Source organism: Balaenoptera physalus (assembly GCF_965194825.1).
Source record: "Balaenoptera physalus genome assembly, chromosome: 3".
In the NCBI taxonomy this organism is placed as follows: domain Eukaryota; kingdom Metazoa; phylum Chordata; class Mammalia; order Artiodactyla; family Balaenopteridae; genus Balaenoptera; species Balaenoptera physalus.
In genome coordinates, this window is record NC_138890.1 from 79,135,014 (window position 1) to 79,152,734 (window position 17,721).

Sequence of the window (17,721 nt, forward strand, 5' to 3'; positions counted from 1 at the left end):
AACCAAGTAACAGACACAAGAGTGTATGAACAAGAAGAGATTCAGATAAGGCTTTCTGTGACAGTGTGGACCAAGTCGGCTGTATATGCCTGCTAACACCTTAATTATGAGCATCCTTAGGGGAGAAGTTCTCAGAGGGCAGTGCCTGGCGCTCTAGAGGTTCTGCGTCCTCACAGCCCACTCGAAGACCTCAGTTACAGCTTCGGCCCCCAACATCTCTCCCTCTGCCTACTCACAGTTTTTGAAGTCTTTCCTCCACATTTCTCTTGAGAGATGGAGGAGGAGGAGGAGGTTCAGGCCAGCTCAGACTCCCCTGGGAGTCTCCCAGCAGGATGCCTATCATTAACCTCCCATCTTCTAGGAAGCTCCTAAGGTCTCCACATTTGGGGGAGTTTTCATTTCATCTGTGCTTCAAATTGCTGGCTGGAGATGCCCTGTTGGAAGGTGGCTAAAAGCAAGTAGGAATCCTTCAGGCCGCCTGGCCCTTCTCGACTGTCAGACGTCTTCAGGGATATTCTAGGAAACATTGTTTGTTCTAGAGAAGGGAGGGAAACAATCCAATTGTCCAATAATGCTTGAACGGAAGATAAATGATGCTATACGCATGTGACGAAATAATATCAAACAGTCAAAAATAAAAGACCTAGATCTATACGGATTGACGTGGATAAATCGTGAAAGCATAATATTGATTGAAAGAAAATAAGATAAAGAATGTTAGATTATGATAACAGTTATGTAAGTATTTAAATATTTAAATCAATTCAACATATTGCTTGTATATATAGAGATGCAAGAAAATAAACTTTATCGAAAGAACACATTATTTACATTTAATATGCTCATTTATCTAGGAGACCCAAAAGAACCCACAGATAAACTAGTAGGAACTAATAAGACAGTTCAACAAGGCAGACAGATACAAGATCAATACATTTTAAAACTCAAACAGGCTCCTCTACTCTGGCGATAACAAATTAGAAACTGTAAAAGAAAATAAGATAAAAATAAGATATTAACAATAGTCACAAGAGGAGATTAGGACAAGATGGTGGAGTAGAAGGACGTGCTCTCACTCCCTCTGGCGAGAAAACCAGAATCACAACTAGCTGCTGGACAATCATCGACAGGAGGACACTGAAACTCACCAAAAAGGATACCCCACATCCAAAGACAAGGGAGAAGCCACAATGAGACAGTAGGAGGGGCGCAATCAGAGTAAAATCAAATCCCATAACTGCTGGGTGGGTGACTCACAGACTGGCGAATACTTACACCACAGAAGTCCACCCACTGGAGTGAACGTTGTGAGCCCCAAGTCAGGCTTCCCAACCTGAGGGTCCAGCAATGGGAGGAGGAATTCATACAGAATCAGACTTTGAAGCCTAGTGGGAATTGATTGCTGGACTTTCACAGGACTGGGGGAAACAGAGACCGCACTCTTGGAGGGCGCACACAAAATAGTGTGTGCATCGGGACCCAGTGGAAGGAGCAGTGACCCCGGGGGAGACTGAACCAGACCCCCCTGTTGGTGTTGGAGGGTCTCCTGCAGAGGCGGGGGGTGGCTCTGTTTCACCGTGGGGATAAGGACACTGGCTGCGGAAGTTCTGGGAAGTACTCCTTGCACTGAGCCCTCCCAGAGTCTGTTATTAGCTCCACCAAAGAGCCCAGGTAGGCTCCAGTGTTGGCTTGCCTCAGGCCCAACAACCAACAGGGAGGGAACCCAGCCCCACCCATCAGCAGTCAAGTGGATTAAAGTATTACGGAGCTCTGACCACCACAGCAACAGTCAGCTCTACCCACCACCAGAGCCTCCCATCAAGCTTCTTAGATAGATAGCCTCAACCACCAGAGGGCAGACAGCAGAAGCAAGAAAAACTATAATCCTGCAGCCTGTGGAACAAAAACCACATTCACAGAAAGACAGACAAGATGAAAAGGCAGAGGGCTATATACCAGATGACAGAACAAGATAAAACCCCAGAAAAACAACTAAATGAAGTGGAGATAGGCAACCATCCACAAAAGGAATTCAGAATAATGATAGTGAAGATGATCCAGGACCTCGGAATAAGAATGGAGACAAAGATCGAGAAGATGCAAGAAATGTTTAACAAAGACCTAGAAGAATTAAAGAACAAACAAACAGAGATGAATAATACAATAACTGAAATGAAAACTACACTAGAAGGAATCAATAGCAGAATAACTGAGGCAGAAGAACGGATAAGTGACCTGGAAGACAGAATGGTGGAATTCACTGCTGCGGAACAGAATAAAGAAAAAAGAATGAAAAGAAATGAAGACAGCCTAAGAGACCTCTGGGACAACATTAAACACAACAACATTCGCATTATAGGGGTCCCAGAAGGAGAAGAGAGAGAGAAATGACCCGAGAAAATATTTGAAGAGATTATAGTCGAAAACTTCCCTAACATGGGAAAGGAAATGGCCACCCAAGTCCAGGAAGCGCAGCGAGTCCCATACAGGATAAACCCAAGGAGAAACACGCCGAGACACACAGTAATCAAATTGGCAAAAATGAAAGACAAAGAAAAATTATTGAAAGCAGCAAGGGAGAGATGACAAATAACATACAAGGGAACTCCCATAAGGTTAACAGCTGATTTCTCAGTAGAAACTCTACAAGCCAGAAGGGAGTGGCATGATATACTTAAAGTGATGAAAGGGAAGAACCTACAACCAAGATGACTCTACCCGACAAGGATCTCATTCAGATTTGATGGAGAAATCAAAAGCTTTACAGACAAGCAACAGCTAAGAGAATTCAGCACCACCAAACCAGCTCTACAACAAATGCTAAAGGAACTTCTCTAAGTGGGAAACACAAGAGAAGAAAAGGACCTACAAAAACAAACCCAAAACAATTAAGAAAATGGTCATAGGAACATACATATCGATAATTACCTTAAACGTGAATGGATTAAATGCTCCACCCAAAAGACACAGGCTGGCTGAATGGATACAAAAACAAGACCCATCTATATGCTGTCTACAAGAGACCCACTTCAGACCTAGGGACACATACAGACTGAAAGTGAGGGGATGGAAAAAGATATTCCATGCAAATGGAAATCAAAAGAAAGCCGGAGTAGCTATAATCATATCAGATAAAATAGACATTAAAATAAAGAAGGTTACAAGAGACAAGGAAGGACACTACATAATGATCAAGGGGTCTGTCCAAGAAGAAGATATAACAATTATAAATATATATGCACCCAACATAGGAGCACCTCAATACATAAGGCAACTGCTAACAGCTATAAAAGAGGAAATCGACAGTAACACAATAATAGTCGGGGACTTTAACACCTCACTTACACCAATGGACAGAATATCCAAAATGAAAATAAATAAGGAAACAGAAGCTTTAAATGACACAATAGACCAGATAGATTTCATTGATATTTATAGGACATTCCACCCAAAAACAGCAGATTACACTTTCTTCTCAAGTGCGCACGGAACATTCTCCAGGATAGATCACATCTTGGGTCACAAATCAAGCCTCAGTAAATTTAAGAAAACTGAAATCATATCAAGCATCTTTTCTGACCACAACGCTATGAGATTAGAAATGAATTACAGGGAAAAAACCGTAAAAAACACAAACACATGGAGGCTAAACAATACGTTACTAAATAACCAAGAGATCACTGAAGAAATCAAAGAGGAAATCAAAAAATACCTAGAGACAAATGACAATGAAAACACGACGATCCAAAACCTATGGGATGCAGCAAAAGCAGTTTTAAGAGGGAAGTGTTCAGCTATACAAGCCTACATCAAGAAACAAGAAAAATCTCAAGTAAACAATCTAACCTTACACCTAAAGGAACTAGAGAAAGAAGAACAAACAAAACGCAAAGTTAGCAGAAGGAAAGAAATCATAAAGATCAGAGTGGAAATAAATGAAACAGAAACAAAGAAAACAATACCAAACATCAATAAAACTAAAAGCTGGTTCTTTGAGAAGATAAACAAAATTGATAAGCCATTAGCCAGACTCATCAAGAAAAAGAGGGACAGAACTTACATCAATAAAACCAGATATGAAAAAGGAGAAGTTACAACAGACACCACTGAAATACAAAGCATCCTAAGAGACTACTACAAGCAACTCTAAGCCAATAAAATGGACAACCTGGAAGAAATGGAAAAATTCCTAGAAAGGTATAACCTTCCAAGACTGAACCAGGAAGAAACAGAAAATATGAACAGACCAATCACAAGTAATGAAATTGAAACTGTGATTAAAACTCTTCCAACAAACAAAAGTCCAGGTCCAGATGGCTTCACAGGTGAATTCTATCAGACATTCAGAGAAGAGTTAACACCCATCCTTCTCAAACTCTTCCAAAAATTTGCAGAGGTAGGAACACTCCCAAACTCATTCTATGAGGCCACCATCACCCTGATACCAAAACCACACAAAGATACTACAAAAAAAGAAAATTACAGACCAATATCACTGATGAATATAGATGCAAAAATCCTCAACAAAATACTAGCAAACAGAATCCAACAACACATTAAAAGGATCATACTCCACGATCAAGTGGGATTTCTCCCAGGGATGCAGGGATTCTTCAATATACGCAAATCAATCAATGTGATACACCATATTAACAAATTAAAGAATAAAAACCATATGATCATCTCAATAGATGCAGAAAAAGCTTTTGACAAAATTCAACACCCATTTATGATAAAAACTCTCCAGAAAGTGGGCATAGAGGGAACCTACCTCAACATAATAAAGGCCATATACAACAAACCCACAGCAAACATCATTCTCCATGGTGAAAAACTGGAAGCGTTTCCTCTTAGATCAGGAATGAGACGAGGATGTCCACTCTCACCACTATTATTCAGCATAGTTTTGGAAGTCCTAGCCACGTCATTCAGAGAAGAAAAAGAAATAAAAGGAATACAAATTGGAAAAGAAGAAGTAAAACTGTCACTGTTTGCAGATGACATGATATTATACATAGGGAATCCTAAAGATGCCACCAGAAAACTACTAGAGCTAATCAATGAATCTGGTAAAGTTGCAGGATACAAAATTAATGCACAGAAATCTCTTGCATTCCTATACACTAATGATGAAAAATCTGAAAGAGAAATTATGGAAACACTCCCATTTACCATTGCAACAAAAAGAATAAAATACCTAGGAATAAACCTACCTAGGGAGACAAAAGACCTGTATGCAGAAAACTATAAGACACTGATGAAAGAAATTAAAGATGATACCAACAGGTGGAGGGATATACCATGTTCTTGGATTGGAAGAATCAATATTGTGAAAATGACTCTACTACCCAAAGCAATCTACAGATTCAATGCAATCCCTATCAAATTACCAATGGCATTTTTTACGGAACTAGAACAAATCATCTTAAAATTTGTATGGAGACACAAAAGACCCCGAATAGCCAAAGCAGTCTTGAGGGAAAAAAACAGAGCTGGAGGAATCAGACTCCCTGACTTCAGACTATACTACAAAGCTACAGTAATCAAGACAATATGGTACTGGCACAAAAACAGGAACACAGATCAATGGAACAAGATAGAAATCCCAGAGATAAACCCACACACCTATGGTCAACTAATCTATGACAAACGAGGCAAAGATATACAATGGAGAAAAGACAGTGTCTTCAATAAGTGGTGCTGGGAAAACTGGACAGCTACATGTAAAAGAATGAAATTACAACACTCCCTAACACCATACACAAAAATGAACTCAGAAAGGATTTGAAAGCTAAATGTAAGACCGGACACTATAAAACTCTTAGAGGTAAACATAGGAAGAACACTCTTTGACATAAATCACAGCAAGATCTTTTTTGATCCACCTCCTAGAGTAATGGAAATAAAAACAAAAATAAACAAATGGGACCTAATGAAACTTAAACGCTTTTGCACAGCAAAGGAAACCATAAACAAGACGAAAAGACAACCCTCAGAATGGGAGAAAATATTTGCAAACGAATCAACGGACAAAGGATTAATCTCCAAAATATATACACAGCTCATTCAGCTCAATACTAAAGAAACAAACAACCCAATCCAAAAATGGGCAGAAGACCTAAATAGACATTTCTCGAAAGAACACATACAGATGGCCAAGAAGCACATGAAAAGATGCTCAACATCACTAATTATTAGAGAAATGCAAATCAAAACTACAATGAGGTATCACCTCACACCAGTTAGAATGGGCATCATCAGAAAATCTACAAACAACAAATGCTGCACAGGGTGTGGAGAAAAGGGAACCCTCTTGCACTGTTGGTGGGAATGTAAATTGATACAGCCACTATGGAGAACAATATGGAGGTTCCTTAAAAAACTAAAAATAGAATTACCATATGACACAGCAATCCCACTACTGGGCATATACCCTGAGAAAACTGTAATTCAAAAAGACGCATGCACCCCAATGGTTATTGCAGCACTATTTACAATAGCCAGATCATGGAAGCAACCCAAATGCCCATCGATGGACGAATGGATAAAGAAGATGTGGTACATATATACAATGGAATATTACTCAGCCATAAAAAGGAACAAAGTTGAGTCATTTGTTGAGACGTGGAGGGATCTAGAGACTGTCATACAGAGTGAAGTAAGTCAGAAAGAGAAAAGCAAATATCGTATATTAACGCATGTATGTGGAACCTAAAAAAATGGTACAGATGAGCCGGTTTGCAGGGCAGAACTTGAGACACAGATGTAGAGAACACACATATGGACACCAAGGGGGGAAAACTGCGGTGGGGTGGGGATGGTGGTGTGCTGAATTGGGCGATTGGGATTGACATGTATACACTGATTTGTATAAAATTGATGACTAATAAGAACCTGCAGTATAAACAAACAAACAAACAAAACAACTAATACTAAACTTTCATTGGGTTAACTGTAGGGAAATATGTTAATATAAATGTTTCAGACATTACATGAAATTTCTAAAAATCTTGTATGTTCTGGTATAGTGTCATAAGTCATAATTCTAGTTATTACTTTAAAACGTATATCTCAGAAAAAACTAAATTTCCTTGTCAATTTCACTATTATGAACTTTCATCAAATCTTTAACCATGGTCCTTTTTAAGTCTTTTGTCAGTTACAGACAGTTCTGGGTGTACTCTGATGCTTTTGCACATATGTTCCTATAAAAGGGTTTCATCTCCAAGGAATTCGTAGAAAAGACTCTGACAAGTACAGGTTTCTGGTAACTGTACTGCTGAACTGAATGAATAAGCATTTTCAGAACTCTAATGAAAAACTGATGAACTCATAAAAGTGCTAACAAAAGATCAAGATGAAAAAGAAAATTAATTACATCGGACTGAGTGAATTGATGAGGATGATTATAATTTTTGTGACTTTCTGTTTGAATTAATAAAAAAAATCCCACAAGGACTCAGAGGCAAAGAATATAGAAATCAATTTTCACTGCAAAGTAAAGGAGCTGTTACAGTGGAGGATTTCTGGACTGAATGTCAATATTATGACATAGTACGAGTGTGTTTCGTGTTTGGTAATTGCAATCATTGTTGCTTTTGTTGTGGTCATCTATTTACAATGCTTGGTGTCAGTCTATTTATCTCTTGTAAAAATAAAATACAGTGTACGTGTGTGGGGCAAGAAAAAAAAAAAAGAAAGAAAGGCAAACTCATAGAAACGAGAGTAGAAAAGTGGTTGCCAGTGGCTGGTGGTGGGGGAAATAGGGAGAGGTTGGTAAAAGTAAAAGGGTATAAATTTTCAGCTATGAGATGAATAAGGCCTGAGGATCTGATGTAAAACGTGGTGACTCTAGTTAATAGCACTGTATAGTGTAATTGAAATTTGCTGAGAGTAGAGCTTAAATGTTCTCCCAGACACAGAAAAGGTAAATATGTGAGGTGACGGATATGGTAATTAACTCACTGGGGGAATCATTCCACAATGTATACGTATATCAAATCAGCACCTATGCTTTAAGTATCTTACGATTTTATTTGTCAACTAGACCTCAGTAAGGCTGAGGTGGAAAAAAAGAACAGACACACGGGAGGGAGCCACAGGTGAGTGGGGGAGGAGCCTTCCAGACAGAGTCCAAAGGTGCTCTAGGTAGAGGCCTAGAGGGTTTTGAGATAAGACGTGAGAGATAACAAAGGCACCAGCCATGCAGAGAGCCAGGGCAGAGGGCCCTGGGCAGAGGGAACAGCGTGAGGTGTGTTCAAGGAACAGAGCGGGTCCAACCAGGAAAGCAGCGTGGGCAGCTCTTGGTGGGGATCCTCCTCTGCCCTCTCCCCGTGGGCGGAAAGACTCGCTCCCTCTCCAGAGTGTCCTCACTGACGGAGCTCCAGCCACATTAAATAACAGTTAGTCTAGTAAGAAAGACAGTATTTTACTATCCCCAGCAACCGCTCAGTGCCTGGAGCTTAGTAGGTGTCTGTAAGATGAGTGTTTGTTGGCTGACTGACTGATGGACTGCCTGGTAGACGACAGGCTACTTCTATCTGACTACAGACAGCCTAAGAGGAATAATGTCTGGCTCTAGCTTTACTCTCTGCTCCTGATATTTTCCCTTGTGAGAGCCTATTCCCCTGAGGCAGAAAGCAGCCAAGACACCAGCATATTCCTCCCTTTGAGCGTCCTGCCCGTGGCTGGAGGAAAGGCAGCAGGTGTACGCACTCCTGTGTGGAGTTTCTCTCCTGCCCAAAGCGGCAGTCATGACCCCACCTCAGTCCTGCCCTTGTTCCAGGGTTTTCTGCCTTTTCCGGTCCTACCACCCCTCAAACCGCCAGCTCCTGCCCCTTCCCTGCCTCTTACTGGTGACCAGCTTTTACTGCACAGAGGAGGCAGAAGCCACTGGAGGGAAGCCCACAGCCCCTCTCCCGCCCCCTCCTCTGCGCTCTGCCTCAGTCCCCTCTCCCTCTGGTACCGGAGAGGGACCTCCGGCCCGGGTCCCCATCTCCTCTCTCAGTGCTTAACACACCAGCAACTCTCCCCTCTCCACTGCAACCTTCCACCGCCTCACAAACATGGTCTTATTTCTTCTCTTTAAAAGACAACGACCCTCTCCTAGCCCACTTCCCTCCCAGGTGTTGCCCCATTTCTCCTCCCCTTTGCAGCCCCGTCCTCGAAAAGCTGCGTGTAATTCTGTGAGGGAACGAAACCGCCCGCCTCGGCCCGGCACGACGATGACCACTTGCCTGAGGCGTCTCACAACAGGAGGTCCCGAAACGGAACACGGTGCTGCCGAGGAAAACTAACCAGCAGGACTCGGGAGGGGCCAGAAGACGGCGGAGACGACCAACCTCGCAGAGCGCTTCGCACTGGAATCCATCTTGGCTGAGAGATGCGCGCGCCACCCGGAAGGACCCTGAGGCCGACTACAGGCCAAGCGAGGTGATGGGCCGGAGGCAACCCGGAAACTAACCGCATTACCGTGAAGCCCGAGACTGCGAGGCACGTGGCAGAGCAGTCCGCCTGGGTTCCCTAACCTTGCTGCTGCTCTCCGCCCGGGCGCTCCTTCCCAATAAAGCCTCTTGCTGTGTCAGCAATTAAAAAAAAAAAAAAGAAGTCACAAGACCTATATAAATTATTTAGAGTTAAGCATATGTAAAAGTAAATATAACTAACAAACTGAGTATGACCAGTTAAACTCTGCCCAACCCAAGGATTAAAAAAACTGTTCTTACTTTATGAGAACAGACCCTCTTTCTAAGTAGCAGATCAGTAAGTTAGAGTGAATCAAAGAAACACAGCATTTGAAAAGTCAGCTAGTCCAAGCCTCTTGATCACACATACAGAAGCTGAAGCCCAGATAGGTTGAGTTACTTGGTAAAGGGCCCAATGTCCTGACTCAAGGACTAGCATTTTTCACTAATTCAAAAGACACAATCAAATTCAGTACCTTGGAAACAGATGGGGAAAAAATGAAGAAATCAATCATAGAGTTACTCATCTTTAAGTAGAGAAATAGCCATGACAAAATTACAGGTATTGAGGGAAAACTGAAGTGCAGAGTTTAAAATGTCAATAATCCACAGGGAAACGGGAGACTATTTAAAATACTAATATTAAATCTCTATCTAAAAGACATTAAAAGATCTCCAATCAAAATGTTAATTTTAGAATACATATGGTATGATACAATGTATAAATCAAAAATACTTAGAAGAAACACAATCTGGTTAACAGGTAAAGTCACAAGGCAATTGCAGGAGAAAAAGAGTATCTTTCTCGAAATGTCCATCAATAGGGGAATAATTATATTATGATCTGTCACTAGAAGTAAATAACATTTGCCTAAAAAATGGGATAGACCTACAGCAAAGATTTATACTAAATCTCTATATTAAAGACATCAAAATATCTCCAATCAAAATGTTAATTTTAGAATAGATATGGTATAATTTATAAATAAAAAATCTCTATAAAGCTATAAATCACATATAAAGCACCTACATATGTAAATTCATGGACCAAAAGTCTTGAAATCAGACAGCTAGTGATCAATAATCTCTACAAAAGGAAGTAGTCTTGACAGTGGGGTTGGGGGGTTATGAAGGGGAACTTTTATTGTACTTTTATACATTGTACCCTTTAAAATAATTGTTTTTTTTAATTAATTTATTGATTTTTGGCTGCTTTGGGTCTTTGTTGCTGCTAGCGGGCATTCTCTAGTTGCAGTGAGCGGGGGCTACTCTTCACTGTGGTGCACGGGCTTCCCATTGCAGTGGCTTCTCTTGTTGCAGAGCACAAGCTCTAGGCATGCAGGCTTCAGTAGTTGTGGCACGGGGGCTCAGTAGTTGTGGCATGGGGGCTCTAGAGCGCAGGCTCAGTAGCTGTGGTGCACGGGCTTAGTTGCTCTGCGGCATGTGGGATCTTCCCAGACCAGGGCTCGAACCCGTGTCCCCTGCATTTGCAGGCAGATTCTTAACCACTGCGCCACCAGGGAAGCCCAATAATTCAGTTTTTTATAAAGAGAATATTCCTAATATTATTCCTAATTTTTAAAAATATATAGTTGGATAACACTATGAAAAATTAACTGATATATTTTTTATTATTTCTCTTTGCTCCCTGGGTTTTTCCCCCCATCCAGTCAGCTAGGCACTCTGAGTTCACTGCATTAGGAAGGTAAAGACTCAGCAGAAATGAGGGAGAAAAAAAGAAACTTCTCAGCTTTGGAATGTTAAAAACGGAGACCACAGTAGAACAGGTGAGAATTCTGTGAACAAAAAATAAATCTCATCTCAAATGTAAAAAGTATTCTCTGCACTAGGAGGCAGGAGAGGGAGGGAGGGAGGGACTGAAGGAGAGAGATCAGTGTGGCCAGGGACATGGAAACTGTGCTTGAGGACGACATGCCCAGGAAGAGAATCAGAATCTGGAGGAGATCCAGCCTGCACGTGATCATTGCCTCCAGCCAGCACCCCCATCTCAGACCTCCGGCAATTCAGAGAGTGAGTGGGAGTAAGTCAGGAGGGCCACGCACATAGTCTGTGTGGCAAGGCTTGTGGCCATTCCCTATTTGTGAGAAGTCCCCAGCAATTTCCAGGCCTCCTTCTGGAAAATGCTGGTGGACGTCCCTAGTGCTTATGTGAAAGCTTGTTCACGAACCCTGAAAGATACAGATGTAGATGACTGATAGATAGATGCATAGATAGATAAATGTAATTACATGAAACATCCAGGAAAGGTTTGGAAAATGCCCTTTATTGCCTATGATATTTATACTGTCATATGATGTTAGACTGAGTGCTGGGCCCTTCATCCTCCTTCAGACCACTGGCACTCTGTCTGCTACTACTATCCCGAGGGTCCTTTCTTCTCCCTGGAAGGGATAAAACAAATGAGGCAGAACAGGAAGAGACAAGAAGCACTATAAGCTCTGCTGGTCGGGGTTACCCTCCAGCGTTGCCTTAAAGCTCAGAGCCACACACACCACAGTGAGCTTGGCTCCAGATCAACTACCGCACAACGAAGGTTCTGGAACATTTCCATATCTCGGGGGACCTCATTGCCACCTGACTCCCTTTCACATTTCCCTTTGTCCCAGAAGGCTAGGTACACTGGTCAGGGTGAGATCTCAGCTCAGGCCACAGGCTCTCAGACCTCAAACTTCTGGTCCTGCGAGGCCCCCTGTCCTCTCTTCAGACCACCCCTGGCTCTCTCTGCCGAGAAGGAGCTGCTGGCAGTACGTCCTCTTAGAGCTGAGGTCCATCATGCAGACCCTGAGAAAACTCCTAGTCAAAACGCTCCACATTCTTGTTTAAGTCAACAGAGGTCAATTCCTTTGGAAGTGCTGGGTGTGTCCCAAGTTGATGCAACTGCAGAGCCATTAGATAAACCAGCACATCTCTGCGGCCCCTTCCCTTACACTCCTCTGGGCCCTCGTGACATAGGCTCAGAAGACTGTGCCAGCCTCAAGCCTTACCTCTTCCAACAGAAGGCCACACCGTCTTCTAGGATCTTGTCCCATGAATCTCAGTTGCTGTGTGGAAATCAAAAGAGAGAAAAACACTTCTTAGCTAAAGAGAATTTCCTGTGGAAGCTGAAAAGCTCAGGATAAATTCCCACTTACAGTCATGACTTTATTATTACATGACTGGGCCAGAAGCACGGGAGCCGGTTATCTCCCCTTCAGTTCCCCCTGAGGTGCTAAAGCCCCCAACTCTCCCTTATGGAAGCATGAGTCTGGGGTGGAGAGACGGGACTGGCTCGGAGAAGGTACAGCTCCCTCCGCAGCCCCAGCCCCTGCTCACTTCCTGTCCTTCGGAGAATGAAACACGCAGCCTGGACATTGGCTCCACGGTCTCCTCGGGCTGAGGTCTTCCCCCGTGGGCTGCTCCTCCTCATTCTCCTTTGCTCCTTGCTTCTCCTCCTCCTCTCCTCCTCCTCCACCTCCTCCTCCACCTCCTCCTCGGTGGTGCTCTCGGATTCCACATTGCCCATCAGCTGGGCCATGGTGAGATGAAAGACATGGCAGCTGAAGCCCTCCTGGACGCCGTACCGCACGTGCTGCCGGAGGATCTCCAAGGTGGGGAACACCCGGCAGCAGGCCATGCACCTGAAGCCGGCCTCCATGGTCACCAGCCAGTCCGGTGTCTTGGCCCTGGGTCTCTCCTGGACTGCAGCTGACCCTGATGGGCTGTATGGCTCTGCGCTTTCCTCACACTCTTTCTCCTCCCCAGTGGGCTCACTGTCAGACAGGAGGTTCCTTGTGGACACAGCAGAGCGGGGAGAACCTACCCGCACATCCTCAGGAAGGGTCACTTCTTCTATCCTCAGCCGCTTTTCTAGCAACCCCAAGGGTTTCTCTGTCTCCCAGGAGACAGCTACACCCTTGATCGTTTTCACCCGCATGTAGTATATTTTCATGCCTCTTTTCTCTTTGTTTGTATACAGAGAGGTCTTACTGAATGAAGGGGATGAGAAGGCGACACACTGTGGTGGGGGAGCGGTCTCCCCTTGTTCCTGAACCCGGGCTCGGGGTGCTCTAGGCCGGGGAGTGTCTCGATGTAATCTCCAGATTCCTGGGAAAGGAAATTAAAAACATAATAACATGCGTGGGCCACGCTGGAAGCTGAGGGAGCAGGTGTGGTAGGTGAGAGAGGGACATTTGCATGACGTAGCTGTGTCATGAGCTTGGTGTCTGATGGCCGTAGGATAGAGTGGTGTATCTGGTGTCATCTGTGGGCTTTTCATCTGCGTGTGGGGGGATACTGGAGCGGTGTCTGTATACAGGGGTGTGGAGTATGGTGGTGAGGGCTGTGGTATGTGAGGGATGCGGGTGGATGCGTGTACTACGAGGAGTGTGAGTTTGGGAATATCGGTGGTGCATTACTTGTGGAATGGGGGTGTAGGAGAGGAGCACTGTGGATCACGTGCTTGGGGTTTACGTGTGCACTGAGAATGGCTGTGCCTGGAGAGCGGATGTATGTGTGAGCTGGGTGGACCTCAGCTGGATGGTCCTGCTCTCAGGCTGGAGGTCTATGATGAAGAACTCTGTCCTTCTCTGGAAGCAAAGGCAAAGGCAAACCCTACATTTTCCTCTGAAGATGCTTAATCTGGTCCCTCTGCCCTCCAGCTCAAGCCCAGACCTTTCCGGCCCCTGCTCCTTAACTTCCCCACCATGGTGGTACCAGGATTCACACGCCCCCAGACTCAGCTGAGATCCACGCCCTCGTACAGCTCAGCCATCCTGCTCAGGCTCCTCCACAGAGCCCTCAGCGCCTCTGATGACCCTGGGTTTCCTCTCAGCCTCCCTGGGATCTGTGTGCCTCCTGCCTCCCAGCCAAGCAGCCCGTCACCTGAGGAGCCCCGCGCCCTTACCACCGCGGATGAGCTTGCGTGGAGAAGAAGCACAGAAGTATTCAGAGGCAGAGGAGACCTCCCCTGCCCCTGGGCTGCAGCCTTGGGCCACCACAGGGGATCCAAGCCGAGGGGGATCCTCTTGTGACTTCGAGATTCCTGAGGGAGGAATTGAAAAGGCTCAGGGTGGGTTCCTCAGTCCTCTGTCCACAAATATTTACTGACGGTCTGACACGTGTCAGGTGCAGTGAATACACACAGTTGAGAGTGTGGTTCCCAGTGGATACTCCAGTATTTAATTAAAATCAATACTTATTCTGTCAGTGTCTTGTGGGTAATGTGGGCCTAGGTGGTGACTGTGAGTATGTGTGAAGAGTGAGTAAGTCTGTGGTAAGGGTGGGGTTGGCGTGGGGAGCACAGTGCAGATGTGTGTATCTGTATCTGTGGCCTCTGTGTGCATGATTTCTGCTCACAAGTCAGGAATTCTGGGACATGTAACTTTTCCTCATCACACGGTGTGGCTTGTATTTATGGTGTGTGTTCATTCATTCATTCACCAAGGTTCAGTAAGCAGCTACTCCTATGTATCCGGCACTCTTCCATTGTTCTAGTCTCTGGTAATGCTGCACATTCTAGTAGAGGAAGACAAACACTAAACAACAATACAATAAATATATAACACATCAGCTGGCGGTAAGTATATAAGGGTTGCCAGACTTAGCAAACAAAAATACAGGGCACCCGGTTAAATTTCAATTTCAGATAAACCCAGAATAATTTTTTAGGGTAAGTATTTCCATGCAGTATTTGGTCTTACTTATTTTTCATGTAAGTATGGCCCATACAATATTTGGGACATACTCATACTGAGAAATTACTTGTTGTTTATCTGGAATTCAAATTTAACTGGACAGCCCATATTTTATCTGGCAACCCTGACATGGGTTAGTGAGACTGTGCTTTACTGTGGTTTGTACAAAGCGGGTCTGGCATCACTAAAGAATGTGTTGTAAGTGTGGTGTGTATGACATGTGACTGGTTCTTACAGAGGTATTTAGAGATAGCTGAAGTTAGCTGTGTTTGCGAGAGTTGAGGAGATACATATATATATAGTGTGTGTCATATATATATAGTGTGTGTGTCTATATACATATCTCATCTCCAGCGTTTGGTGTTGGAGGAGAGGACTGTGACACAGGTGGGTTGTATGAGAACGTAGTACAGGAGTGATGCGTGTATATACCTACATGTGCTGTGTGTGGTTTAATAAGGAAGTTAAATGTGGCGTATGTGATATATTTGCTGTATCAGAGTGTACATGGGTGTATGAGTTACTGTCTCATAAAACACCCCTAAGAAGAATTCTGTATACACCGAGTGTCACCCAGGTCCAGGCAGGGTGACAAGAACTTTACCATGCAGACTTTATATCTGATAAGCACTCTACCCCCATTCATCCCGCTCTTCTCTCCACTACCGCACACACACACACACTCACACACACACACTGGAACATAGAGAAAAATATTCTGAATGGTCAGGGCATGGGCAGTCATTGCCTTCCTCAGCCAGTCCCAGCCACTGTCTGAAAATCTGCCTGCTGTCTAGACCTCCACTCCCAGGGCCCATCCTAGTCTCCAGGGCCCTGGGCCTGGTAGCAGCTACTGGGCTCTAATCTGGGGCAGAGGCCTCCAGCTGGAACTCTGGGGTACGCTCCACTCTGCCCCACTTCCTCACGTGACCACCTCTCTCCCAGGGCAAGCTACTCGCCTTCGTTTAAGGCACGCAGGCACCACGTGGCCCGTGGCTCTCAGAGCTCCCCGCAGGACCCTGAGGACATCTCTCACCCCCGCCCATGCGGTCTCAGTCTCTGGAAAGCCCTTCCCTTCCCTTGATCTCCTTTGGGAAATTCTTCCTGTCGAAGGAATAAAACCTCCTTGCCTTCAATGACACCATCCCTAGACAAACAATCTCCTTTCGAACTGCATTCCACTTCTCAAGATACTTTTCAACAAGGCCTTCAACTCATGGGGCTTCTCTTTCCACTTTGGTAAAAGGGGCCAAGCAGCTCATGGGTCTCTCTCAGCATCCTTGCATCCTTCACACCCCCCACCTCATGACCCCAGGGGAAGATCAAAGAGAATAAGAGAGAACTCGGGGACTGAGAAAAGCTGCACCTCTAGGTCTGTGCAAGCAGGATGCAGCCTGCTGTGAGTACGACAAAGCTCCAGGCCCGGCAGCCCCAGGAGAGGGTCCTCAGACCAGCGGAGCTGACCTCCCATCTCCCAGGGGCACCTGGCCGTTCTGTGCCGTCTCACACCACAGGGACCCTCCGCGTGGATAGGGCAGCATCAGTGAGACAAGGTCTCTCGCACCCTGCTTCACAGGTGACGCGTTCTCAGTCCCCCCCTTCCTACAGAAGGCTCACTTTGGCAGAAACCCATGTGCCCCAGACAAGTTGCCCCCCACATACCTCCTCCCTTCTCGGCAGTTTCCTGGGACTCTTCAGTTTCCAGATGTTTCCTCTTTTGTCGCCGTCTCATCGTACCAACTGGAAGATTCCCTTAGAAGATGCCTCACGTCCAACTCCTCCTCTTCCCCACAGGTTGGCCCTTCTTGGCTTTTGGGAAATCCGTTGAAATGATTCAATACAAATAAAAATAGTCAAGTCTCCTAAATGGCTGAAGAACTTGGACCACTTAGTGAACCAGCAGTACTGCTTAGTGCTCACCAGGGCTGTTAAGTTTCAAAGGTTGCCAGGCCTACAGCAGAATTCTCTAACCTCAATGATGACATCACAGCATTCTGTCGACCTAGGTCCAACAGTCTCTGCAACAGCACAGACCCCATTTTCAAGAACAACTCCTTTTTCCCAGCAGAACCTTTCCCATGAATTCAACTCTCACATCTTTCAAATGTGGCAGGATACTTCGAGATGTTAATCTGTTCCTGTTCATTTTTTTCCTTTTCTTCCTTTATTTCACCCTTTCCCTTCTGCATTCAAGTGGGTAGCAGACCCTATGTTCACTGGCCAGTGGAAGAGCCCGGCAGGGCATAGCTGAAATAGCATGCTGATCATCTTGGCTTTTATTTCTCAAATCGCAAACTCCATGGAAAAGAGAGGATACTTGAGCAGAAACATAACAGAAGCAGGTTTTTGAAATTAGGTACTGTCTTGTTTCCCTACTGGAGTGTTGAAATGTGCTAATTAAGTCAGAGAGAGATGTCTGTAAATCCTGGAGGAGAAAAGGCCTCTCCAGTGTGGCTGGAGGGGTAAATGGAGCAAAAATTCTAAAAGGAGATGGCTGTAGTGTGCCTACAAGCAGAATCATGGCAACCTGTCCCACGCATGGCACAGGAGCCACCAAACCTAGA

General features: G+C 44.6%; 1 long non-coding RNA gene and 1 pseudogene across 2 annotated transcripts in view; one reads left to right on the forward strand and one right to left on the reverse strand.

The window, feature by feature from the left end:
• The window catches only part of LOC309657871, a 315,556-nt gene that overhangs the window by 19,595 nt on the left and 278,240 nt on the right, over window positions 1–17,721 (forward strand). The gene's annotated exons all lie outside the window — the stretch shown is intronic.
• Window positions 12,794–17,717, reverse strand: LOC309658125 (protein FAM170A-like; annotated as a pseudogene). The gene is made up of 3 exons (XR_014268317.1): window positions 16,820–17,717; window positions 14,368–14,505; window positions 12,794–13,568 (listed from the first exon to the last, which is right to left on the reverse strand). The product of XR_014268317.1 is annotated as a protein FAM170A-like (transcript).